General features: G+C 40.3%; 1 long non-coding RNA gene across 2 annotated transcripts in view; it reads right to left on the reverse strand.

Annotated features, from left to right (window-relative positions):
- Positions 1 to 6703: 6703 nt before the first annotated feature.
- Positions 6704 to 27844, reverse strand: part of LOC136011429 (uncharacterized) — a 57550-nt gene continuing 36409 nt past the window's right edge. Inside the window, exons 2-3 of one of the 2 annotated variants that reach the window (XR_010611373.1) lie at positions 27289 to 27413; positions 6704 to 7054 (exon numbers count right to left, since the gene is read on the reverse strand). This is a non-coding gene — a long non-coding RNA (uncharacterized LOC136011429). Of the gene's footprint in view, positions 7055 to 17912; positions 18129 to 27288; positions 27414 to 27844 lie in introns of those variants that run through there. The other variant, XR_010611372.1, reaches the window with a different exon arrangement.

Consider the following 27844-nt stretch of genomic DNA (forward strand, 5'->3'; position numbering starts at 1 on the left):
AGCTCCAACCCCTGCCACGGGCAGGGACACCTTCCACTAGAGCAGGTTGCTCCAACCCCCTGTGTTCAACCTGGCCTTGAGCACTGCCAGGGATGGGGCAGCCACAGCTTCTCTGGGCACCCTGTGCCAGCGCCTCAGCACCCTCACAGTACACTTATTGCTGCTCCTGGTCTTAAGCAGAGTGAAGAGGACCATAAACCAGAGAGGAGGTAGCAGCAGGGCAGAGGCTTGCCACACTTGGCATTTGCACATTCAAGTCAGGACCGGGAACAGTCAAGCCCTCCCAGCACTGACTTTGGTTTTTAAGGCCAGAAAGGACCATTACAATAATCCAGTTTGACCTCATCCACTACTGAAATGGACTGAGAAACCAATAACATGCTCGAGAAATTAAACAGACCTTGCACAGGTTTTAAAAGCTACCATAGAGAATTTATGCTGATAGTTATAGCCCTGCTACAAATTTCTGGATAAAATATGTAGTTGTTTGGGGTTTCTTTCCATTCTGGAGCCCTTCTATTTCCTTGCAGGAAGTGGATGCTAGGTCTGCTACTTGCCTTCTACTGTAGCAGGTCATTTACTGATCCTTTTTTCTATGCTAATAAGGTATAATAAATTTAACAGCACTAAAGAAACTATAAAGACTTGAAAACCATTATTACAGATTTTGTATGTGCAGTGAAAGGCAAATTGTTTGCAGCTATTATTGATCAGGAAAGGCTGAGTTAATGTAATTGCAGAGCATAAAAGGAGGAAATATAATACAAAAATAAAATTAATATACCAGTCACAGAATCTGAACTCAAAAAGCCAATAAAAGACGTGTAATAAAGCACTCCAGAGAAATGAAACCCTGTCACAGTGAATATCAAGCTATTTACCAAAGAGTACAAATACCAACTGAGGCATTCCTCACTGCTCAGATGTTTAGTTAAGTCCTGTCTACACTCACTGCTTTACAAAATTAGTAGCTGCAGCTAAAACTGTGTTTCCCTGATTGCAAAGTGTCAGCAAGGTCTTTGCCTGCCCTGCTGTGGAAGCACATCTTTGGAGTCTGACTCTGGGATGCAGAGTAAGGAATCAGAAAGAAGTTGGTCCAGAAGGAAAATGCTGGTGTCATCAGCCTATGGACAGAACAGCTAAAAATGGAAAGTTTCACAGGGAGCTGGGGTCTAGTTACACGGTGATACAAGATGTCCTACAGCAAAGTGCCCATCTAAACAACTCCCTGTTGTGACAACAGTGACATTATTGATGTCAAAAATCATGCATCAGACTCCACAAAAACCATGACATTGACTACTGAATCAGGAGACTAAACAGGAGCAATTAATATATGTCCTTTATATTTGTTATATGACTTTTCTGGACTTTCTAGGGTTAGGATTTTCAAGCTTTGCTCTGTCTCCATGGAGACCTGGTTGTATTTTATTGTGTGGCAAAGCTCAGATGAGTGACATGTCCAACCTTAGGCAGCTCTTGCCTTTTAGGACTAAAGCCTTTTACAGTGAGGACTTGCCTGCAGCACGGGCAGAACCAGAGGTCTGTGGCAGAGAATGTCCTCAACTTCTCAAGATGTGCACATCAATGAATTTAAGCAACTGCTAAATCTGAATCTATTTTTTAGCTTATAGGTTTTGGTAAATATGAAGGGAAACAATGGTTTTCCATGTCCGCAATGCTCTTTCTCCTTAAATCCTTGGGCAGGCTGGATTTCAGCAACTGTTCTGGAGGATGCTCCAGATTAGGCTGGAGGTGTTTGCCTTATTAGCAATAAAAAAGGAAAGCAAAGCTCCTGTTAAATGTGCACTTACACTTCATGTACCACAGGATTTTCTTAGCACTTTCAATCCAGAGTGGGAAGTAAGAATGTCCTATTAATGTGTCCATCCAGAGAGAGGTAAAACATAGGTCTTTCATAGGCTATATATTTAAAAAAAGAAATGGTGCTTTTAAAATGGGATGTCCGATATCTGGTGACTAATGGATGACAAAGAGGTTGTGGGGTACTTTATTATATGTCTCTAGAGACAAAGAAGTCGATTGCTACTCACCAAGTTGATTTACAATGATAAAGATTTCTATTTGTAGGAACTGCTCTGGCTTCAGTCACCTCCTCCTGCAGCTCAGGGCACATAGAGATAGAAGAAAGCTTTGCTTTTTCAAGAGGAAAGAATTTTTCTCTGAGCTAGGACTGACTGTATTTTTCTGGTTATCATGACAATCCTATCAGACTAATGGGCTGACAGCCCCAGAACAGCTCTGCTATCTAGGAAGGGAATGATGTGACCTCGAAGAATCATTATGTCATATTTGGTAGGAGCTTCATTGTTTTATTGGTACCATTCCTTGTGCTGAAACCATTAAAAAATGAAATAAAATGCTTCTTGGCATTTATCAGTTGTGAGAGGGAAGAATGCACAACTTCACCTGGATTTCTGCCAGTGGAGGAGAGCAATGAAGCTGGGACAGACTGGGGAGTGCAAAGGAAATGCTCTGGACAAGGTGTCCTTGGAAGCTGGGGTCAGCGACCACAGCATATCTGTAGAGATCAGAAGCCCCACGTAGCCCAAGCAGAAATAATTTCTTGTTTCTGTGGCACTACATGCCTTACTGGGTCTTTGCTTTCTCTTCATAGTATTAGGTGGCATAACCCACTTTACTGAGCTTAGGACACCAGCTCCCCTTTCCTCTGCTGTGTCCTAAACTCTCTAGTGAATAGAGTGTTCCATATGTGCTGCACCAAGACACGTCCTGTATCCAGAGTTCAGATGATTCTAAGTGAATCTCCTGCTTCCCTAAACCATGATTTTGGAGATTCTTATTATATGAAGATATATTTGTAATAATCAGGGTCAGAAACAGAACAGATAAAAGGGATCAGAAATACAGATGCTGGTTTGCAAAGTCCTCTTGCAAAGAGGCAAAAAGAGACAGCTTTTCCACTGCCTTGTGGTGTGGTAACGACTCAGACTGCAGAGCGATGTATTTGCTGATGCAACACTGGAGGTGGACAAAACAACTGCACTAGGGGAAGGCTAAATAAAGAAGGGTTGCAGCTTCAAAGAGAAGTACTTGCAACATGAAACTTGTGAAGGGTGTCAGTGTGACAGAAGCCCTGGGGGTTCCTACAGGATGCCCATTGATATGAGTAGCAAGGTCACAATGGATCTCAAGAATCCATCAATCACTGGAGCACAGACTGCAGGCACGGCATAGCTGGAGTGACACAGCCACTTCCATAGCACTGGCTGAGCAGGGCTGCTCAGGCTCTCATGCCTTTGAGTGAAAGCAAATTATTACAGAAGGAGCTCAGAAATGTTCCAGCATGACAAAGGTATGTTACAACTCATCACACCAGGTCTGGCATATGCTGCTTCCTACAAAACCACAGAAATCTGTGAAGTAGCTGACTCATCACTTCCTTGCCCTGAAGATGGTGAGCAGTTCAACAAGAGGAGATTTTTTAAGGTCATTATTTTATAGGATGAAGGTATCAATTCTCTGTCTTTCCATGGATAATCCTGTTACAGGATAACACAATTTTAGGACAGTCAATTTCAAATTACAATCTTTTCAGCCTGCCTGAAGTTTCTATGTCCTTCAAAACTCCACTCCTGCAAAGAAAATGGGAAAATCTCAGCTTTCTATTACAACTGTTGAACTGCATTTTGGCTGATTTCATCAATACCTTGCACAGCATCTACGTAATTTACTGACATTCTCAGTTTAACTCAGTTATGCAAGTATACTGGAAGGGTTGCTACCCAAAGCAGCTTACAGCCTGACATGCTTGCAGACAGTGGTAACGTGATTCAGTGTGCACCAGGCAAAGTTGGGCCTGCTCACACCACTGTGCTTATCTGCTGCTCTTCCTGCTAGTTTTACCTTCCCGGCATCCTTACAGAGCAGGGATGTGTTACCTCTGACGTCTTAAATGTGTGGAAAGTGAGGAACAAACAGACTAAATGAGTTTCCCAGAGTCACAGTGAAAGGTAAGACCTGAACACACATAAACCAGAGCAATGGTAAAATATCCCACTGTCTTCCCAGTTTGCTCTCCATTCATTTTCACTAAAAAATTCCCAAAGAAGGTATTTACTGAAGGAAAGGTTTTGCATTTCTAACTCCCTACCAAGTCCGTAAGCATTCATTTTTGGCTTTATTTATTAGCATAACAACAATGAAAAGTGTTTTCACTTTATGCCAAAAATTAACTCAGGTCTTACAGGTCAGTGGGGCTCTCCAAAAGCAGCCTATCATTTTCTCTTTGCTTCCTGGAAATAAAACCTCAGATCCTTAAATCCTGATAAATGCAGTTCTTTCCTCAGAAAGAGAAAATACTTCCGAAACTGATGTTGAAATTCACTGATGTTATTTATATTTACTGTGACAGCATTTAGAAGTCTGAGGAATGGACCCTACTGTGATAGGTGCTGTAGAAATACGGTATAAAGAATAATCCCTGACTTTAGTAATGCTGGGTAGGGAGAAAAGGGGGTGTTCAGCACTTCAGCATAAATTCAAGAATGAGTTTATTTTGACACCTTAAACAATAATAAGCTCCAATAAAAGGAGTTTTAAACTACATTATGATATGTTAATGCTGAAAACTCCTTGCTCATTCTCACCTTCATCTTTCAAAACACACTTCTTGGTGGTTTACGAAGCATCTTCTCCATCCTTAAAAAAAGCCCTTAATTATTTTTTTCCATCTCTGTGAATAAATGTTTCAGTGTAGATCCTTCACTCCAGCAAGGTCAGAATCTATGTGCGCAGATGATTTGAACTCAATGATAACATATTCATGTCCTGTCTGGGGAATATCACTGATATCTTCTGGAATAAAGTGGGAAGTGAATTTTTCTACTTCAGTTTATGCTTCAAACTATTCCCTTCTATTTAAAAGTTCATTCAAAGGAGACACAGCTCATTTGCTTAAGAAATTGTATCCACCCAGTGAATGTTATTTCTCACTATACATAAGTAATAGAAGATTTCCTACTTTTTGCCTACTTCTACCCTATAGATTTAATATGTAAACTGGGAACATGCAGAATATATTGCTTGGCACAAGTCAGCAAAGTTTCACCTGTGAGAACACAGTATGAATTCAGTCTTTGGTCGCTTGTGCTAAACCACAAGGAGAATCTACACTTAAGTGGTGTAAAGTTTGTAGATTAGACACGAACCCACAAAACCAAATCCACAGAGCAGCATTTAGGCTTACAGAGCTCTACGATCCTCTGACTCCATCTTGCTTGGGTCGCTGTGGAAGGAGCAAGCCTTGTCCCAGGGCAAACACAGAGGGAGCATAGGGAAGGATGCAGAGGCACAAACCCCTTATTGAAGGACTAAATGGGAAAGGAAAATATGATCTATTTCAACAAGAAGGCAGAGAAAAAGTGATTGATGCTCTGGAAGTGAACATGTGGTGCATCAGGAGAACAAACTTGTTCTCACATTTTAAAGTTCAACTTCTTTTCATGTTCCTGAGTTATATTTAAACATCCGTTTAAACTTCACGCATGAAGCACCTGGTATTCCTTTCTATCCTCTGCAAAGAATCACAGGATTCATTTCCATACCCTCAGCATATCACTGATCTCAGCTCCACAACAGGTGAGTGAAACTTATACCATAGTTGCCCCTTTCAACTTCACATGTTCCTGTGTGAACACTGATAGCTTGGAGAACAATTATTCCTGCTTTATACATGATTTTAATATTTTTCTCTTTATTTCTTTCAGTCCACAGATTTGTTTTCATGAATCAGTCTAGGTTCCAGATGATCCAGATCTTAAGCTGTTATTTTTGCCTTGTCACAGGTCAACTCTTACCCTAATTTTAAATGTGAAGTGAGCTCTATTGCTTTGAACATGTAAATGCAGCTCAAAAAAACTTCTGCTAAGAGTGGAGTGACAGCCAAAGTTCTGATTAACTTCACCTCTCCTGTAGGTTCCTGCAATGAATGCAAACAGCTGTGAAATCTTTTGCAGCAAGGCAATGGAGAGAGGAAAAGAGTTGGCTCTAAGTTTGAGAATTATTATTCTTCTAAACCCATTCACACACCTATCACTTGGGACAAGCAAAGGGCCAAAGACATGCCAAGCAATTACACAGCTACATAGGTCTGTGCACAAGATATTCTGCATCACGTTGGCTGTAATTTGCGCTCACTACATTGGCATTGGCTCCACCTGTGTCAGATGGCAGCAGAGAAAACCGCTTTTCTGGAAGACTAAATCCATCTCGGCTGTGGCCAAGCCATGTCCTCGTTTTGGAAAGTCTGACTGGGAACAACAGCACCTTTCAATCTGAAGCAGAAAAAAGGTTTAGAAAACTGTTTCCTTAGTCATTGATTTTCACCTTGCTCCGTGCACTCTTAAGCAGTATCAAGATACTCAGCCTGTTGGTGACATCAACACAACTGGCCATGGCTTCCAAGGGATTTATAGGGTAATTTTCCATCCTAGGCCTGACCTTAGCCAGCTCTTTGTGTCTTGATGAGAAATGGTTTATAAACAGATTGATATTTTCCCTTGCTACTCTTTTGAGTTGTGAGAAGCCAGATGAATTTGTCTCCTTGTTCAGCTACAAAGGACAGAAGAACCACCTTCCTCGAATCACTGAGGTTCACGACACAAAGTATCTTGGCAAAGTAAAAGTCACGTTCATCACTGAACTTTTACTGTGTGCTTGCAGATGCTTAAGGGTGTAGAAAAAGTTGATGTGATGATGGAGTGAGTCTTGGCCTTGCACAGGCTAGTGATTAATGTTGAACAAATCCGTCCCAATTTCTCTATTGGTAACCTGAAGACTGCCATTCCCTGCCAAGCAGAACGGGCTCACTTCATCATTTTTCCCAATATATTTTAGAAGTCTTCCTTCATTCAGTCTTGTAGAGACTCAAAGCCCATTGTTGCTGTAAAGCAGACCGTAGTAAAGGACACAGCAAGACAGATGGACCTGTTCTGAGGGGTTCCTGAGGTCTAAAAAAAGCCACACTGACAACTAAGTAGGGAAGGAGTTGTTGGAACACCTTGATTTTTACCTAGAAGAGAAACACAGTCAGTTACCTTGGTCTGAAACGGGAGTTGACTTGACTCTCCTGAAGCCAAGACACTAAGTCAGAAGTGCTAGAGGTGTCTCTGTTTCCTTGAGAAGCATATGTCCAGCTGCAGGACTGTATGCCATCCACAGTATTAAAAGATCCAAGGGATTTAAGGTAGTATTGTATGCTCCTAAAGACTTACCTATTATTATAATAACTGTTCATGGACAGAAAAGCCCCACACTTTAACTGCAATACATCCAAAGACTGTAATCTTGTACAAAGATTTCAATCTTGGACTCTTGGACCTGTGCCATTGAAAATCATGTCTCCTGTTGGATGAGGCTGCACAGACTTAGTGTAGTATGAGCAAGGCTATCTAAGAATTAGTTATAGTAACCACATCATCCCACAGGACTAGTTTGGCACAGCACTGTAGCTGCTTTCTGCTATTTGCTTGTCCCAGGAGGACACATAGTTCAGAACTGCCCCTCTCCCAGTAATATCATGTTCTGGGCTGCTGCTTCTGCTTTGCCAAATGCTGCAGGTGCTGAGAAACAAAGGTGAAAGCACCCATATGGTGCTTTCAGATCACAAAACCAACTCACAGTATCAAAAGCCCAAAAGGACCTGTTTGTTTTTTGTTTTTCTTTCCTCATTGGAAAACCAATTATGGAATCTACGGAGTTATATTCAAGTGCCAAGACCCATGGAAAGATTTATTGCGAATGTCTTTTACAAGGTTCCTTCCTTGTTAGAGATTGGTCCTTTAGGATTCCCCTTCATGATATTGCTAATCCCGTCTATTCAAAATTTATGATGCACATTCCCTAGAATACCAAAATGAGTTTAAAAACACAGTGCAGACAGGGGTTTTTTGCTAGTTTTACTGTCATTTGCTTTGTAAGATTTCAGAAGGTAGGCATTTACTGTACTCACAGGCTTCCTTTTGCAAACATTAATTTGTGATATTGTGTGCAGTGCAAATTTAACTAATGTTCCTGTATAGATCTGGGGCCTTTCCTGGAATAAAACTCATGATAAGATAGTAAAAATAATTTGATGCAAGGTGTGTATATGTGCAACTGTGTGTGGTGACTTGTGGCTTTTTCCTGCCTGCTCCTTCAGTCACAGCTTTAAAGATAAAAATTAGTTTGAAAATCATTTTTCCTTTACACACACACACACACACACACACACACACACGTAACTGCAAATGTAGTTTTCCCATGTTTTAACATCTTTCCATAGATTTTTCTCTGTTTGTGAACTCCAAGTAGCTGGAGACTAACTCTGGAGCTACTCAGCCATTCACTGCTGTATACAGGTAGAAGGAAGAGACAGGGATATAGCCAAAATGTCCTGCCCTGGAAATAAATACCTTTATTTCATATGTGCCAACTCCCTAGAGCCTCCAACATCCTTACTATTTACAGCGATAATACGCACAGGTCTTCCAAACATGTACCTGATGAGGCAAAATTGGTAAGTCAGTGAGAGACAAGCTTTCTCGTTTAGGCAATATGTTCGCTCCAATGAAAAACACATATGGGAGCTTTTGTTTTAAAATGTCATCTTATGTTTTTCCCTGTCCTCTCCTGGATGAGTTTAATTTGATTTGGTGTAATTAAGGAAAACTCCCAAACAACGTTAAAGTTAGACGATGCCTTTATGTCAAATTAGCAAAACCCAATCTTTTTATGAAGTTACCTTCAAAAAACTACAAATGTGTTTAAAAAGCAGCATCTTCTCTCCCTTCTATCTGCTTCTCCTTAAAAGAAAAACACTTTCTCTAAGGAATACGATCTCATTTTAACTCGAAAGCCCTGATTTCTCTCTCATCTCTGAGCCTCCGCTGTGCCTCCTGAGCACATACTAGAAGGACTAATTCACAGGACAGATACAAAGCATTTTAGAAATATAAACCCATCCCAAATCTTTCTGCTAAGTAATCCATTCAATCCCTGGGAATATCAGTTAAGACAGAAAAACAGTAGCACTAATGATAAACCCAAGAACCGCTGTTATTAATATAGGAGCTATACGAAGCACACATCAAATGAAGCTCATTTAAACATGCTCTGGTTTAATTAGATTTACTTTAGCCACCTCAAAAAGAATCCCAGCAGAACTTGTGGTGGGGTTTTTGCTGCTGCTCCCCGCTGTGAGCCCACCTGTTTCTGCCAGCCTCACTGCCCTGGTAGTCCCAAAATCCCTGTGTCAGCTCCATGGGCTGGGGCAGGTCGCAGGGACAGGCTTCCACACCACCTCGCTGTATTGTTGGGTGGAAAAAGGGTTTTTTGAGGGAAAAAATTAGCTTTGTCCAGGGTTTACTATGCTAAGGAAAGAAATGCTGGCAAGCATTAAACTTTCTGTCCAAACAGCAGGGAACTGACCTGTAATTTCAAGCAGTTTTTCATACTCTGCACAGAATCTATTCGAACAATAATGCTGTTTTAAGACAAACCCTCCCCCTATATAATAATCTTATATAGATATATATATATGGATTTTTAGAAAAACGTACAAAAACTACAGCATAAAGTGGGAACAGCATCTCCATGCTTTTGGCTGCCTATTTGGATGCGGGAAAATTCTCCTCCTTGGAATAGTTTCCTTCCCAGGGAGCGCTCGAAGCCTGACCCAAATCCCAAGGAAGCCGCGCTCGCAGCGAGCACCTTTGGTAGCAGAGATGGGGCTCCTGTGGGCCGCAGACGGGAGAGACAGGGACTATTTCTATATAAACAAGCCCAGGATCAGCTGAAGTTGCTGCTCACTGGCAAACGCAAATAAAGAGACAATTCAGAATCAAAGGTGAGTCAAAGAAAAAATATGTCCAATACGAGGAGGCAGCCCAGACAATCAGTCAGATGCCAAAACATGTGACAGACCCAGAGGCAACTCCAAAACAACCAAACCAACTGCCTGTGAAGTCTGCCAAGGAGCCAGATGCTCCTGCTTAAAAATATCTTCCGCTGCCTTGGCATCTGCATTCTCTGCCTGCCGTCAAAAGAGGAGGGAGGGGAAACCGGGAGAGCAGAGCGGGAGTAGGGATGGGGGGGCCGCAACTAATAATATTTTTTTTCCATTTTAATTCTAAGTACTTCTGATTATTCATTTGCAGTTTGTCATCATGTTACTGGAGAGCAAAACAAAACCCCAGCCTGGCATAGGATGAGAAGGGAAAAACAGGCAAAGCCCTCTATGCAGAAGGAAAAAAGATGATGGGAAAGATCTAATAATTCCACATTGCTGTGGGTGGCACATTCCTGTTAAGGTGATAAAAAGCTATAAGCTGCTGGAGTTGGCAGTTTACCACCCAAGAAAGTGTCTGTGTGCCTGGACCCAGGTCCCTGGCTGCTGGTGGCACAGCCATGGGGATAAGGCCAGGAATGGGATGCTCCAGCTTGTGCCAAGGCGTCCCTGGGCTACGCTAAGCTGTGCAAAGGGTACAAATAAGGAAGGAGCTGGACTGAATACAGGTATGTCTGCTACTAATCACAGCAGCAAGTTCACAGAGGGTACAGCTGCTTAAAGGAGGCTTAAACCACACTTTTGTGATATTAACTTACTAAAGAAGGCAATTCTGTGTTACTGTAGTTGTTGATTAAAACCATTAAATAAAATATACATTCGATAGGCAAAGGTCAAACAAAAGCACAATCAAGAAAAAAAAAAGAATTTCTGCAATTTCTGTTACAGGAGGAACTGTAACACAGGAAATATTATCATATCTCATTCATACTGAAGGCCTTTATCTCTCACATGAAAGGTTTTATAGGTCAGTACACCTCTTCATAAATTAAATTGTAAACCTGTTTCGTTTGTGTTTCTGGATTCTTTGAGTGGGAATCAGGCATCCCATGTGTGGTCTGTCCCTCTGTCACTGAACTGACCGTATGGCCTTTGTTTCTGTACACACAAAACGTTGGTGTTCCTACGTGTTGGATGCATCCCTCACCCTCTGTCCCAAGCAGAGCCGCACTTCCAAAACCAGCGCTGCTGGAGCAGTAGGCACTGAACAAGATTCAGAATACACCACTCTGTTGGAGAGTGATTTTAGTTGAAAAGTGTGTTTGTTTGTGTAAGATAAAAATCAGAACTTTATCTTTCTTCTGGGCCGCTTAGGTTGGGTTATTTAGTCGGGAGGCTTTGGGACACTAAGTGCATTGGGGACTGCTTCAATCGGCAAGCTTCAAAGCAAGAAACCTGGTACTAAATGAGAGACGTATCCGAGACCATCACTGTCTTTTTGAAAGGAAAGAGCACTGAAGGTCACGTCGAGCCGGGCTGGAGTAAAACCACCCCAATCCCAAGCTCTCCTAAAGAACAGAAAGATCCTTTTGTGATGTTTGACTTATTTTCCTCTATGGTGTTTTTGTCGGGACAAAGCTTCGTGGCTGCTGGTCGGCAGCAGAGAGGGCACGCGCTGGGCTCGCAGCTTCTCTCTCAGTCCCTCAAGCAATCTGGCACCCAGTGGGCCTGCCAGCACCTTTTCTGCACTGAAGGATTGAAGTCCTTGCTGACAAAATCTGCACTGCACCTTGTAGACTAAACGTTGCACACAGAACTCATTTGCAGCGAAATGCAGTCGCAGTAAATAAATAAGTAACAGGAGCCAAAACGCAGCGTGGTGAATCGGCAAAAGCTGAGAGCAAGGAAATGGAAAGAACTTGCGGTGACGAGCGTTTCATGTGAGTCTGGGACTGAGATTGTAAGAATTTTTGCATGTCTACATAAGCTGACTGATAGCAAAGGAGTTTCTAGTCCCCCTCATGGCATACACAAATGTCTGTTAAAGACATAAATATTTAAAAACAACAGCTAGACTAAGAGGGTTAGCTTTCATTTCATCTAATTTGGCAAGCATTAGATACACCCACCAGAAATCATTTTATTTTGTGTAATTTAATAGCAGATCTATTGTAGCATCGCCGTTTCTGACATACCGAAACAAATCAATATGGCCTTTTTTTAAGTTCAGAATTAATATAAGGCTGTAATTCAAAAGGTAGATGGAAATCAATAAAGATTAAAACCTTTCTGTGCTACTTGCCTATTTTCATCCTCTGCTGCGAAGCTTATTTGCTTGCCTGCATGTAATACAGAGACTTTGATCCTTGTTCAAATATCTCTGATTTTGCACTTCCCTCATGTTTGATTTGGTTCTCAGGTGAGAAATATTGGCAGAAGTTATTAGAATTACACCTGCCAACAGTAGCATATAGTCTAGCAACATGAAATTATATAAACTGCACTATGCATGCCCTTTGGATTCTTACACATCAGAATAATATTCCCATAGAAATCAATCTGAGATTTTAATTTATTAAACCCTCTCTCTTCCCCCCCCCCATCCTTAAAGGGATAGATGGAGATGCGGAGGAGGAAGTGAGATAACATCAAATAAACCAGGTTTAGAATGATCACAGATGACCTTCACAGTATGCATTTTGCAATTTTGGGTGGATTAGAGGAAACTAATGATGGCTTTGAAAGGAGCTTTTGGATAAAGCTTGGGAAACTCTAATCATTACAAATCCACTACTTAAGAGAACAATTCTGTGCGGCACACTGCAGCTTTAAAGCATACATGTCTTGTTTTCTTTCCTCCTCTCAACAAGCTTATTTTGCTTTCACTTATTCTAGTCTTCTTATAGGAGCTCTGTAACTGTTTTAATTTTCTGCCCTGCCTTTTAATTTAAGGGAGCCTACTGAGTTTTTTTTTTTGCTGTTGCATTGCCCATACAGTGCATTTTGCATTGAGTTTAGGACTCATAGAGTTAACAGACTGGGGGAGAGAGAGAGGGAAAAAAACCCCACTTGCATTAAGCCTGAAGCCTGTCACCTTTTCTTGGCAATTACACTGCTAATGGCTGGGTCCCAAGCAAAGTGGCAAAGAATATCTCTTCTCACGTTCCCAACTCACAGTGCATTCCCAAATACCAGATGGTGTTTTTGGAATCCATTTCACTATGTTTGATATGACAATACTTTTGTATAATGTTAAATTATATATAACTATTTCAAATAGCCGATATCGGAACAAGGCAAGAAAAGGAATATTAGACGCAAGGAGGAAAGAGAGAAACTGAAGACTGAAGGTTCTCGTCTCCTCCTGTTGTATCTTGTGTCTCTCAGATTTTTGTGTAATTTGAACAAAAGAGGAAATAAAAGAGGCTCAACAGAGCAGCTCCCATAGTGCTACCATGCAGAAATGGTGTTGTTTCCTCCCCAGAATTTGGTGTACATCTTAGGATGCCTGCCAGCTCTCCAGGAGGCAAGTGCAAGATCATAAATAACGCAGGGAAAGCAGGAAAAAATGGGGGGGGGGAGGAACAACCCATTTGTGAGTAAACAAGTCCCACCGTTTTCTTTACAGAATTTTCCTTGGAATCTTAGGAAAAACACATCATGGAAAATTCAGGAGGAGTAAGTTGCTACATCTCCATTAACTTCAGTAGAGCTGTGCCAGTTGACAGAAGCTAAGCAGTTGGCCAAAGATATTTAAGTTCAAGTAACTTGGATCTATGTAGTAAGTCCCATTGAAGGTGAATCCAAGCTTGCCCCAGATTAGCTATTCCAGCTATTTATGTTAACACTGATGGACTTACAGAAGTTGGAAAATATCCACTGGAATCAGGCCCACAGATTTACTTGCAATACAATTCATCAGTGAGGAACAGAAGTAGCTTGGCCATTCCTCAGGAGACAACCAGGACCTCAGCTTTAGGAGGCACAAAGATTTTCTTTTTGTTGGATGCACTACAAACGATTTCTTAAGAACACGGAGAAAATGAACTACTGAGAAAAAAGAAGTATTCAGGATAATCAGTGTCCTGTCAGCCTGCCAGTGATGCCACTTTCATGATCAGAATCCTGTTGTTTAAACACTGGTTAGTTTTATGATTTCTAAACTGAAATTGTTTGTTTTACTGTAGCCAAGGAACTTTGTTTTCTTCCATCTCAGTTTCAGCTCAAGGCACATTTTAGCAACCAGCAAAGCTTTCAGGATAAATGCTTACCAACAAAAACACTTCCCAGGCTTCACTGTAACATGAATATTGAAACTATAAGGACACAACTTCACAAGTAATTTGTCTAGTTCAATCAGTTTTGGTCCTGCATATGCCACAAACCTGTGGCGTACATAAACCAAATGAAGGTTTCATTCATATGGCTACAAATAAGCAACTTACTGCATAAGTACTTACTTTTTGCACCACAAAATACTGATTTTTCCCTCTTGATTGCTTATACTGCCAGCCTACAGTAAAGATTATCAACCCCTACAAGGATCATAGAGATCCAGTGACTACTACATAATTAACAATAACTTGTAGTAATGCAATTTAAGAGTCTTTTTAATGGGCATAGATGGCAGAATGTATAGCCCATCTTTCTTTGTCATCCTAGAAAAGGGGCCCCATGCGGAGCTGCTGGTTGCTGAGTGATGCTTTGTAGTCTGTACCAGACAGTTGCACAGTACCAGCTGCATTGGCAGGTAGCCGAAGTGCAAAGAGATAGCTGCCAAGCTATGCTATACAAAGGAAGCAGTGCCAGAGAGAAAGGGACCTTTGCATGAAGTCACCTTTGACCCTGAAGCCAGCATGGATCCCATATTCATCAATTCCAGACAATTGCATCTTTCATTCCTCCACAAACTATGATTAGAAAGGGCCCATTTGTGATAGTGATTGTTAGTTTACAGTTCCCAGAAATTGAATTATTTAATCTTCAGTTCTGTTGGCAGCAATATTTTCCCTAACCTTTTGTAATGGCATGCCAGTGATAATCTAACATATGTATATAGGGAGATACACACACATACACATAAGCAGGCACCTCCCTTCCCCACGAAAACTGGGTGAAGAGATATAGATGCAAAGAAAAGGGAAAAGCCACAGCACACAAACCCGTGCTGATGTGAATTGTTAGAGTTTGGCCTGGGAAGTGCCATGCAGTCTGTGCATAGCAGTATCTCAACTTCTGGCCACAGATCTGACTTTCCTACAGTTCTTTCCTTTGATAGGAAAGCTTTTGCTGTACAGAATTGAGATGTATCAGAGGCACTATTTTCAGATTCCTTTTTTTTTTTTTAATTTCTATAAATATTGACTGCTTGTAGCACATGCGAAAAGGAGAGGAATATTAAACAGATTTTAAATGGACTCATGAGAAAGCCACCAATGACAAGCAAAAGCACCATCTGAGGGGTAAGCGGGGAGACAGTGCACAGAATAAAAGCAGCAGGGAAGCGTCTAGGCCTGGTCCCTGCTACTGCTCTCCTGTGCGTCCTGCTTTGCTATTGTGAGTCCTATTGAAATCCGTAGCAGAGCTCACGAGGTGCATTTTTCAGCATTTGCAAGTTTGGGATCTTAATGGGTCTTCAACTGCAAACTTCTCCCGTGTACCCTCCCAGCTTCACACAGCGCTTCCTTGAACAATAAAGCAAGTTGCTGGCACAATCAACAAGTAGGTAAAGAACAGATGTCTAAGAATATAACTCTTAGCAATGACTTTCTGTAGTGTTCAGAGAAAAAAAGGGGTGAAAGCTCCACCAGAATCAAGTGAAGACCTGGTGTTAGCAACTGGAAGTGGAGAGAAAGGGGAGGAAAGGATGGGAGTCCAAAAAGCCTCCATTAAAATCTCTGATGTGATCCTTTGGTCTTATCTTAGAGATGTTAGCTGAAGGGAAAAAATGGCTCTACCTGAAGGCTGGCCGTATTGTGCTGCACCTGACTTCTGGCTCACATGCGAGACCGTCTGTTCTTTATTTTCACTCTGTATGAAGCTAATGGAATTTGCAGTTGATTAACCTCAAATCTGGAGTAATGATCCAGCCTGGGACTGCAGCTGGCAATGCTGGGGCTATTTGTACTTCTTAACTGAGTAAGTCAGCAACAAGTGCAATGGCACCAAGGTAAAGATCCTGGATAGACAGGTAAATGTCAGAGGTGTATTAAAGGAGTTGAGCACATGACCCAAGAGTGCAGGCAGCAATTCCTCTTCCCCAGGAAGAGGTGGGAGCACCAACTCTTAGAAGAATTAATCACAAGATAATATAGTAAAAAGTATATAGCTACACTTCATGATATTCTACAGGGGACACTCAAGCCACAAGATTTACCTTTTCTCCACACTGAATCCATGCATTAGAAAAAAGGTCATCTATCGAGGAACAGCCTCTATAGAAGATTTAGGAGGCACATGGTCCTAAACCTTCTCTACAACTTCAGTTTGTATGAGGTAAAGCAAAGTCTTCATTAGAGCAGCACCACAAAGTAAGATTTGGGGTAGAACTACACTGGATTATTTGTATTCACTTATTTGTGCCCATTAATTATTCTGTCTATGAAAAATGGCAGCTGAATCACTGCAGATAAACACCACCAGAACGCAATTCAAGCAGTTGTGGGTTTTTTTTCTTAATAGATGTGTTTCTGTTTTTTCTTTCTCAATTGTTCAAAGCTTCAATGAACAGAATTATACAAATGTGCACCAAACCTCGGAACTAATTTAGTTTAGCAAGTGCTTCACACATCTTCGTTTACTGAACAATGTTACTTTCAAATCATGACAACATTCTTCCTTCCTTGCCTCATGACTAATACAGTGTTATTCAAGCCGCTCCTCTTCAGACACTTCAGATCTTTACAAATCTTTTCCCCAGCTTTAGCACCTGATTTCTAATTAAAATCAAACTGAGAAAGTTCCTTCCACTGATGTAAATCCCACAACCCCAGGCCAGTGACAGGCACAGCTAAAAAAGGCACTGCATGGCTTTCCTTACAGCATCCTTTGGAAGAGAAACTTCTTCAAAGAGATAGATAAAATGAGCTGGGATGAGCTGTGCTTGGTCTAGAGCTCTTATACTACTTATTGGATAAATAAGTCTTCATGTGATGTAGTAAAAACAATTTTTCAGTCTGAGGAAGACTGTTCTTCCCATATATGAGACTTGTCAAATTAATGACTACCAGTGGACTTCCCTAACACTACATTACTGTCTGTATTTTATTTATATATCGTGCATGTAAATATACATGTGCACACGCACACACACACGCACTGTGTGTACTATATGTCAACAACTAATCAAAAATTGTTTGCCCACAAGCATATGTGAAAAATTCATCTAAATAATTGTACATTTAATTTTTAATGAAATCCCAGTAATCCACTCAATTTACCAAACTCCTACTTCATACGAAAGTGGTGTGCACACAGACCTCTGCGTCTTACGCAGCATGAGCATACGTACCACTTCAGGCATCCCCAGTCAAGTTTCATTATAATATTTTCTTGATTTGGAGATCACTGCTTTTACTTATGTGCAGAGTGAAGAAGCATATGCTATATGAGTAACCCATAGTGTTTGGCTTAAAGGCAAAATAAGAGTCAGCAATAAATAAACAGTAAAACACAGACTGTTGGTAAATGGAAAGACTCCGCAGCCTATTAGGTCTTTACTGTCTTTAGTTCCCTAATTCTGTAAAGATTTATACTCATAAGTAACTTTCCTATAAAATAATGTGCTGCAATCATAGCATCCATTCTCAGATAATGTTGGAAATGCATTAACTTCTAACGCCCTTTTTGAGGTGAGTTTTATTATTCTACTCCATAGACGTGAAGGATAAGACAAAGATATTAGTGACTGATTTGGCAAACCTGTACAGAAACCAAGGGAAACGCATTGCATAGCTGCTTGTAAGAACACACATTCAAGCAGGCACCTGCATTTTGCAGGTGCAAACACCTACAGCCTATAAATAATAACTCTAAGCCATGCGCATGCACACCCATCCTGGAGTGTGCACCCAGAAAACTCGTTAGAACAAAGACATTAGCAAGCATGAACACATACATGGAAGTGCAGGTGTTTGATTATTTCAATCCAAAGCACATGAACAGATGTTTGCATCAAATTGAAATTGTCACCATCCTCAAAACTCTGCAGCTCTGTCATCCCACCCTTATTGGTCTGTTTATTTCTCGGATTCCAGAAGGCCTTGTCTCACACTGTTTTTCAGGGTACAGCTTCCACTCATTTTGTCTCCAGCCCTTTATCCTGTTGAAAGGGAAAATAAGAATTCCCATCCCATCAATCTTTCTGTTCTTAGGCAGCCAATCATTCACTTCCTGACTAGGTAAATATTTTTCCGTTCAGGTTTTGTTCTCCTTCCCAATGCCTCTGCATATCGCTATAGCGAAGATCTTGTTTTGGTTTTTTTACACAGGATCAGTTTCATGATCATAATGCACATCTGAAAACAGATGTGGTAGGACAAGTGTCAGAAAGTTGGGCTGCACCATTCAAAGATAGGAACAATTGGTTCCATAAGGGCATGTGGCTCCCAAGATTAATGTGCTGTGAAACCACAGACTTTGTCAAGCGGCAAGTGGGAGACACTAGGACACAGGGCTGTGGGACACCGTGCACAATGAAGCATTAGGCTTTTCTGAATCCTAGTGCCACAGGAGCATGCCATCAGCCTGGGCTTTGCTCTTTCTTTTTTTCTTGTTTTCCTTCTCTAATTTTTCATCAGTTTATAGCAGAGCTCCCTAAAATATTCCATGATATTTTCAAATTGAGGAGATGCAATTCAAAGTGGTCTGCTGATCACGAGGGACATCTCATGGACTGGCACAAAGCCTTGTTTTGTTCAGCCATTGCTGTTGTCCTATGGCTCTTTGGCTTCCTGCTTGTAGAGTTGCCCTAGTGCAGAAGTTTGGGTGAATGAGCTACTACTCTGCAATTCAAACCATGCTGCTGCATATGAAGAGCGGAAAATAAACCTACAAAATGATTTGTCTGTGCAGTGGTCCAGTTACTGGAGGACCAGAGCAGTTGGTAGCCCATATGTTACTGAATGGCATTTTAAGTAATGAAAAAGAAACAACTTCAAAGAGAGATTTGGAGAAGGAGCTAAAAATGTTGTGCTTCACTGTCTCTGCTCAGGTAGGATCTCTTGGCCACTCTTCTTTATAGTGACAGAAAACATGTTCTCATATCAAAGCCTGCACTCCTGTTTCCTTTACAGTGCCTGTGCTGAATACTCATGCTTTGGTCACTGCTTTCTATTCTTTAGACTTTCTCTTCTAAACACACTTATATTAGAAACTGGCAAATGACATGACTTGCCAGGAGCCAGGCCTTCACCATGGACGTCCCACCATTTCAGATCTATGTCCTCTTCTTACATGCCCATGTACTTCTGTGGAAGGTATTTCCCCAATTCATTTGTAGAAGACTCTTAGAGAACTTAATAAAGAATGAAAAGAATGGGTGTCCATAGGAATATAATAAATTTCAACAACTCTATGTATTTCCATAGTGAAAAATTTGAACCTATAAAATCAGGTGAGAGTTGTAGTATGCAAGAAAGTTACTATTTTCTTTCAAACTGTATAAGAAATATTCATCAGTTTTTGTACATGAGGGAATTCCTTGGGCATGTTAAATAATGTCTTATGCTACAGATTCCTTCATTGCAAGAGGCAGACAGACAGCTCACCTTTTAAGCTTCTTTTCCTTAGGAAATCGAGGTAAAAGGTGAGGAAGCAACAAGTCCTAAAACAATGCTTATATGCATTGTGGTTTGTCTAAACTGCAAGTCCTCATTAGCAACAGAACTTGAGTAAATTTGAGTTTTACTTGTGTTTGCTTATAATCCTTGAGAATTTGTTCTGTTTGTGGAAACCCTAGTGATTCCCCTGCAGTCACTCTCCTAAATAACCACACTTAACCTATTCTTCTTAACCTATTCTTTCAAATGGTATCACAAAAGAAAGTTTCTAGTGAAACAAAAACCGCACTGGCAAACAGAAGTACACGTGTGTTGTTTTTATGTGCTCCCAAGAGCAAACATAAATGTTGAATGAGTGAGCAATCGAATGGGACAATTTTTCTCCTTTCTTATTGAACATAAAAGGTTAATATGGGTCACGTTGGGCTACTCTATATTTCCTTGATGTAAACCAATAAGCCATGCTGTACGTTCTATTTTCTTCACTAAAGAGGAATACTTATTAACATATTTCCATGCAGAATCAGGCCCATTTTCTCCAGCCTAATTGAATTCTGGATTTAAACTAAACCATGGAAAAACTCCCCTCTAATTTACTCACAGTTAAGCTACGGAAGTACTGTTAGTGACCAGATACACCCCATGTCTCTCTGGTTAGTCACGTTTAAGGCAGAAAGGCCTATTCGTGAGCACTATTTGTGCTCTTAATTTCCACACTGCTCCTATTGACAACCTCAATCCGTGTGTGCGATTCCAATTGGGTTGTGAAATTAATATGGCTGTTTGTGTACATCAAGGGCAACCTGCACTCCTTTGAAAGAAAGGGCATTGCAATTATTGGTAGTAAAAAGTCTACAAGCTTATAGTGCCATCTGTACCATCCAACACTTCCACCCATATCTAGTTGTATTGCTAAGTTTGCATTTCACAGCCTCTGAAAAAAAAAACAACCACCGAAGAACAACAGACATGCTTATACAGGCAAAATATTTTGAATCTCACCCCATTAGGCAACACATCTATTTAATCTATTCTAATGATTTTTATCTTATTGGAAACTACTCTTCCATAATCTGCTCTATGGAAAATAGATCCAGAGATCTTCATCACAGTGAACAGAAGTTCTAAAACCTTTTGCAAAAGAGCTCTGGCAGGCTTATACAGCGCCTGCTCCGAAGACACCTCCATCAGACCAGCTCCTGTTGCTCTGAAATCAGTTTGATTTCTTGGGAGTCTGGCAGGGCCTCTGCTTTTCCTGGGTGGATAATGTATAAGTGTGTTGCATGCATAAAGTGTGCATGTACATGTACAAGGAACTCCAGCATTTGCAATGGGTCCTGTAATTATTACCTGCAGTATTTGGGAAAGAGAAGTTTCTACTGACATTAATAGAAATAAAGATATTATCAATTCAAAACATGCTATTGTGAAGTAGCATTTGACTTCAAATATCAACAAAGGAACAATTTGATTCATTCTAAAATCGCCTTTAAATATTAAGCAGTGTCAGTGACCACATCTGAGGGAGAGAAGTGAAGCACACTTCTAGCAGCACAGCGGAATTCTTTTCACACTGGGATTAAAAGACAGGGAATCTTTTGATAAACCAAAAACGTTACCTTCTTCCTTTCCTATAAAGGTAGGGAAAACAAATATTTACTTCCTGACTTGTAGCAAGTTTCAGGTTGGGTTTTTGTTCATACAGAAACTACTGGGACTTTGCCAGCAAAAAGTTTCAGAATATTCTTTTATTTTCACCTCCATTTTTAATTACACGCAATATTAGTGAAGGGCAGGATCAGATGGCCAGAAACCACCACAAGCATCCCAATCAATTTAAAGATCCAGTATATGATTAGTCTCATAGCCTTCGGGTTCAGATCAAGGTGTCAGACCTTTCAGGCACTGCCTATTTTTTTGGTTCTTTTGCATTATAATTTAGGTATAGAATGGATTGAGATTAAAAGTTCTCTTATTTATCCTTCACAAGGTAGGTCCTCCTATTACTTGCTTTTCCCAACTATTACAGCAATTTCATAACCAGCAGCCGCAACAAGCTCTGAAAATAAAACATGGACATCAACAGTGAGAATGAGCTGGCCCTTAAGGGTACAAAGCTGTGCTCTTCTTCATTATCCTCCTGGTTAGACAGCTACCTACACAACATCCTTCCAGCCAGTAAGTGCTGGGCAAAGACATCAGATCGCTGGCTCCCAGCTCAAAGGGCAGCACTAGGAGTTCAGACAAAGTTTTTTGGATAAAGTGGCTTTTCCTTCTAGCCCTTCCTCAGGGTGTCCTATAGCTACACCATTGTGTTACGACAAATGTGAAAGTTTCCGAGGGGAAGAGGGTTGCACAAGGGTTAACATGGTGCATTCTCCTCTTACTAAAATGATGTCATTTCCCCCCCCCCCCCGAAAGTATCTGTTGCTTGGTTGTTTACATACTGAAGTTAATTTAAAATATATATTATAGACCTGCATGATTTAAAATTGAATGGCTTCTCGTATCTGAAAACATTTATACAAATTTAATTTCAGCCTCCAGTGCTTCGGTGTTATTAAAAAGTATTTGCTTTTAGCCACAAACTACCCATATTTTCTCCAGAAAAATAAAGACTAAGAAAACAGAAGTACTGATACATTGTAGAAATTGTCCCAATGAGTTTATAATCCAGTGTAAGTTACGCAGTACTGATAAGTAAAGGAAGTTCAACCAGACAGTTTAATCCTCCAATTTCCTGTCTTCTAATCAGCCACTGAGTCCTCTGGCTTTAAATTGGAAACATTCATGGCAATATTCAGGACAGGTGAAGGCAAAGAGTAGAAAACAACTAGGGTAAATCCTTGTAGGGAAAAGGAGGCCACATATAGAAAATGTAGATACTATAAAGTATATATAGCCAAGCACTGAACACGTATGTTCAAGTTAAATAGTTATGTATGGAGTTTAGCAACTCTGAGAAAGAATGATTTTATTAGAAGCGTTTATACAGCAGTGTATGAACACACGAGAGTTACTGTGTAAAACAAAGAAAACCCATTCTGCAACGGTACACTGTTAATACTATTTTTATAGAGGCAGGAGCAGGATAATTAGTAATACCTGTGCGATTTCTGATATACAGATAATTATAAGTAGGAAGCACAAATCGGCAAAGCCACAAATGGTTCCACAGCATGTGGGATCACCAGGATAAACTTAGGTGAGAGAACATATATGCAAGTATGTATAGATACGCTCAGGGATTTAAATAAGAAATACTACTTGTGAGTGTTTCATGCTTTGGACTATTTTAGCTTCGACAGTAAGAGTTAGCTTTCCATATGATGAAATTAAATATTTATTAGGTGTGCCATTATCTTTAATCTCATTTACAATGAGATTTATTGTGAGGATTCCACTAATTTTTAAATAGAAGCGAATACTAGTAACATTCTGAAATTTTATTTTTTTACTGCATAAATTACCTGAGCAATTTCAGCTATTCCTTCTGAAAATGGAGCGCAGATGTGTGAAAGAAAAGCATTTACCAAGAGCTTAAGGGAAAAAATGATAGTGAGTTAAAAACCTTCCAAGTAACAAAATGACCATTTCAAGTCCAGTCCGACTATCTTTAACAAATTGGGTTTTAAACTTACGGTATCTAAAGAAAATAAAGGTATATACACTGAACTATGGAGCGATAACTGGATAATAAAACTCGAAAACAATTATTTTGGAGAATGACTGAAGACCTGCGTTAGCTGTCGTATTCAATAACAGCAGTTTGCTAACTCGGACATGGAGTCCTAACTTATTAATAAGGCTATTTTCTTCAGATGTTTCACAAAGGAAAACAGTTTGGGGTGTGAAACTCTTTGGACTGAGATAACTCAAACTATAGGGCAAAGTTGGCTCTCAGGCGCTCAGGTAAGTAAACCTGGAGTCACTCCACTCCTCTTAACACAGTGACTCCAGGCTGATGGGAGTGTAAAACCTGAGCAGAATTTGGTCCAAGGTCTTTAGCTTTGTGTTGTCATGGAGAGTTTTCCTCCAGTTTACACCATTGCTGCATGTGTATTTCAATAACCCTGTGCAAAGGAATTTTGCAGGCAATCCCTTATTAAACATATAGAATAGTCACATCACATTGGCTTGCTAGAGCAAATAATTAAAATAATCAGCTTGAGATAAATGTTTATAAGAGTAGCACAGCTGCACATATTTGTTACAAACGCAAGACAGTACTGAAACTTTTCTATGACTAACCCTTTAGTGTCTATGACAGCAGTAAATTTGACAAAGAAGTGCCAAAGATTAAGAAATAATGATCACGTTTCCAACAAAATAAATCATCTCCTATCTTCAGGCCGCTACACCGGTTAAAGTATTTGCTATTACAAATATATTGAAGATATATAATTCCTTCTAACACAAATTTACAGCATTTTGGAGGAAGTTTTCTGCTAAAATCTCACGTTACAATATAGCCAAAATAACTGTTGCTGCATTTACTTGATTAAAGCATAAGAAAAAATAGATTTGGGTGTCAAAAGATTGCCAGGAAACTGTGGTGACAGATGCAATTATTGCCAAAACGTACAAATACTGCGGGTTCTTCCGAAATAGTTTGAAACATTTCTAACTGTCTACAAGAAAGATAAATAACATTTTTCTTTTACTTTGACCTCATGCTATTTTGACAAGTAAGATAAAATATATTAGCCATTCCATCAGATGGCTGGAGAGAAAAACTAGCTGCGATGAGGGAAACCGAATTAAAGGAGCATTAATAAAGATTATCTATGAAAGAAAATAAGGTCAAAATTAGAACTCTGCATTTTAAAGGCACCTTTCAAAAATGCAAGCTGCTTTGCCCAATGCTAAAATCCATTCATTTTCCTAATCATGCAATCACCCAATCTCCATTATCTCCAGCTAGCTATAAACATGCTATAGACTGGAGTGAAAGAGGGAGAGTGTGAGGTTGAGAGACAGAGAGAGAAAGAAAGAAAGAAAGAGAGAGAGATTACTACCCCCAGCCTTTTATAAAGCCGTTTCTTTCATTATAACAGGTCTTTTCATCAAAATGACACAGAACCTTTAAATTTGGGCATAATACTCCAGTACAGTACCCAGCTAGAGCTCAAAATGGATTTCGAACCTGCTCCAGAAAGAAAACAAACTCCCTCATTTGACACACAAATTGTTTACGATTCATTAAAAAGCAAAATTGCATATCACAGTGCTGGCAGCTGAGTCCATATGGGTGCAAGGGGTATTCACTCATCTCTTTGTATGCTGGCAGTACCAAACCGAAGTTTAGCACTGTGCAGCTGAGATTTTGTGCAGCCAGACGATGCATGAGGTAATTTTAAAAGCTTTTTTTGGTGTTGTTGTCTTTAAAACATTAAAATCTGCTCTCTAGCTTACTTTTGATTAAAAGAATGTGGCAATTGTGATGAGGTTTAGGGGGTAAAAAGAAACAGAGATATCTACTTTTTGTTGTACGGTTTAGATGCACTGACTGTATGAAAAACTGCTTCTTAGTCCATCAATAATTGAAAGTTGGTATGAAAATTATTTGCAATTAACACATCTATTGTAAAGAGCTTGAATTATTCATTTCAGTTAAAAATACCATCTTTTTCAGCTAGCACAACTTCTACAAAACAAGGCTATTTTAGTGGGGTGGGTTGTGGTTTTTTTTTTTTTTGTTCTCTTAGAAAATAAATGGTGTGACGTTCAAGTTTAAGGAGAACTTTCTGCAGTGTTTAATCTAAACAACAGCATGTGTGGTTATAAAACTGTTTATTTTTAGGCAAGTGCATTACTAAATGTTTCCAGCATTATTACATACTATATTCACAGTACTAAAACATGTGTGAAATAGATGTGACTGAAATGAAACTTCCTCGGACACTTTCTACAGGGTGTAAATAACTGCTAAGTAACATTTGAGGATACTTATGAAATAATAAGCTACAGACGTACCTCATCATAAAAGCAGCCGATAGACAATAAAAGAGGAGTGGTAATAAAATACACAAATGGCTTAGAATAAGACAAAAAAAAAAAAAAATCACAGCATGCTCTAAATCTTGTGGTTAAAACAGGTACTTGAAAACTTTGCTTTGAAAATTATAACAAAGAATCAATAGCCTTATTTACAGGGGTTTAACAAGCTAGAAAAAAAAAAGTCACATGAATAATCAACAGTTTATGTGCATGCAAATACCCCTTCCCCCTCCAACTTCCCCTGGCAGAAAGTCTAATTGGAAAATCAGTACTATAAGTAAAGTGGTTAGACTTCCCTATTGCCATTAACCAAAAGCTGCATGTTACATTTCACTGGCAACCGCTGGCAAACCTCTAATAGACGGTTAAAAAAAATTAAGAGTTTAGACAAAACAAAATGGATAAACCCCGAGCCCAAACACCTTTAAATACAAGCCACATGATATACACAATGGCCACCACCAAGCTGCAGAATAAAAACCTTCCGGATCTCACTTTTAAAAGTCTTTCAAGTCCTCAGAGGTCTTAAACTTTCCAAATGATACCAAAATTGGTCCGGGGCGGCGAAGGGGAGGGAAAGCCCCCGACTTGTTTCAGCGTATCATACAATGAAAGTGATCATGCCTTGTTTTGTAATTCCACTCGCCAGTCCTTTTTTAACTGATATCTATGTGAAATGAGCTGAGGTTCACGGTCCAGTTAGGAGCGGATAATACATTCATTGTCCTGGCAGCAAACTTTTCCTCTCACTGGAAGAATTCACGCTTGCCACAAGAATAATAATTACAGAAAACTAAAAATGCGCTGCTAACGAATTAATCCCTAACGGACAACACGCTAACGAGGGCAGTAATGATTTGAGGACTCTCTTCCTCACAACAGGACTTGCATCTTCTGCCACAATGGGCTATTGTACATCCTCCTAACTCACTATACCTCTTATAGATTCAAGATGTCAAAGGTTGTCTGGCCCGGCTGACCATGACATACTAGTTAACTCGTTCTACGGAGCATGTTGGGACTTTTAGGGAAACTTTAATTGCGCCCAAAAGCAGCTAGAGCCAGACTCTGCGGGATCTGTAACACATGGCTCCAGGTCAGCACAGCCCGGTAACCTGTTCTAACGTAAACAAGCGGAGGGAAAAAGTTAGCTCGGGGTCTCCGAGGAAAGGCAGCACCTCGCAAAACACGCTCCTCTCACACGTGATGATTTTACACCACGACACTCCCGCACCGGTCCAGGCTTTGACAGGAAAGCAACTTGCTTTGTAACGGACTGAACTTTCCACCTCCCCTCTTTACAAAACACCGCATGGGAAAAAATGCACACGCACACGAACGCTTGAAAGCAGCAGATAAAGTAAAACAAACTGAGCATTAAGCAGCCGACTGAGACAAGTTTCTCTGCACAAGGCTTTGCAAAACTACTTCTTTGCACAGGTTTTTTTTCCTCCTTAAGGAGAATTGAAAAAGCTTCCCTCTGGAAACTGTAGTGCACATTAACGGTCTCCTGTTACACAGGGGAAAGCACACAAGTGGGACAAGTGTGAGGCTGCTCTACTGAAGAGTGTGAAAAAAATCAAATGTTAATTTGATAAATGTGAGGTCTGGGACATTTTGTCAAAGAGGGAGGGAAAGTAGAAAAGGGAGGAAAAAAAAAAAAAGAAAAAAAAAAAAAAGGCAGCCCTGCTGCCAACTCACCATCCACCAAGTTCTGGCCGAGATGTCGTAGCAGAGCTGCCATTTGATGGAGCCGTCGGAGGTTTTCCCTGCCATTATGCTGTCAGCAAGCTTCATCTGATGCTAACTCACGGGAGATAAGACACCTAATTGAGAAAACATTTGCACTGGCATGTTGGGCAACATGTAGCCCGGTCCATACCATATGGAATCATGGGTAAAAAAAAAAAATCTCCTTGACAATGAACCAATCTCTCACAGACCCAGTGGCAAGGTGAAGTGGAGATGAAAAGTCATCTGCTCCTAAGCACTGTCTTCTCCTCTCTCTCTCTCTCTCTCTCCCTGTCTCTCCCCCTCTCCCTCTCTCACACTCCTCTTTCCTTTTTTTTTCTAAATAAGAACCCACTGCTGAACATCAAAGAGAGGCGGTCAAAATTAGGGGCTTCATCACTCAGATGATTTTGGTCTGCAAGGTTTTTCTTTCCTTTCCTTTCCTCTCTCTTTTTGCCTTTTTAAGAAGAATAAAGAGATTTAATAGGACAAAGGCAGGTAGTGGACTGCGGAGGGAGATCGCCAC

This window comes from Lathamus discolor, chromosome 3 (assembly GCF_037157495.1).
Source record: "Lathamus discolor isolate bLatDis1 chromosome 3, bLatDis1.hap1, whole genome shotgun sequence".
NCBI lineage: Eukaryota > Metazoa > Chordata > Aves > Psittaciformes > Psittacidae > Lathamus > Lathamus discolor.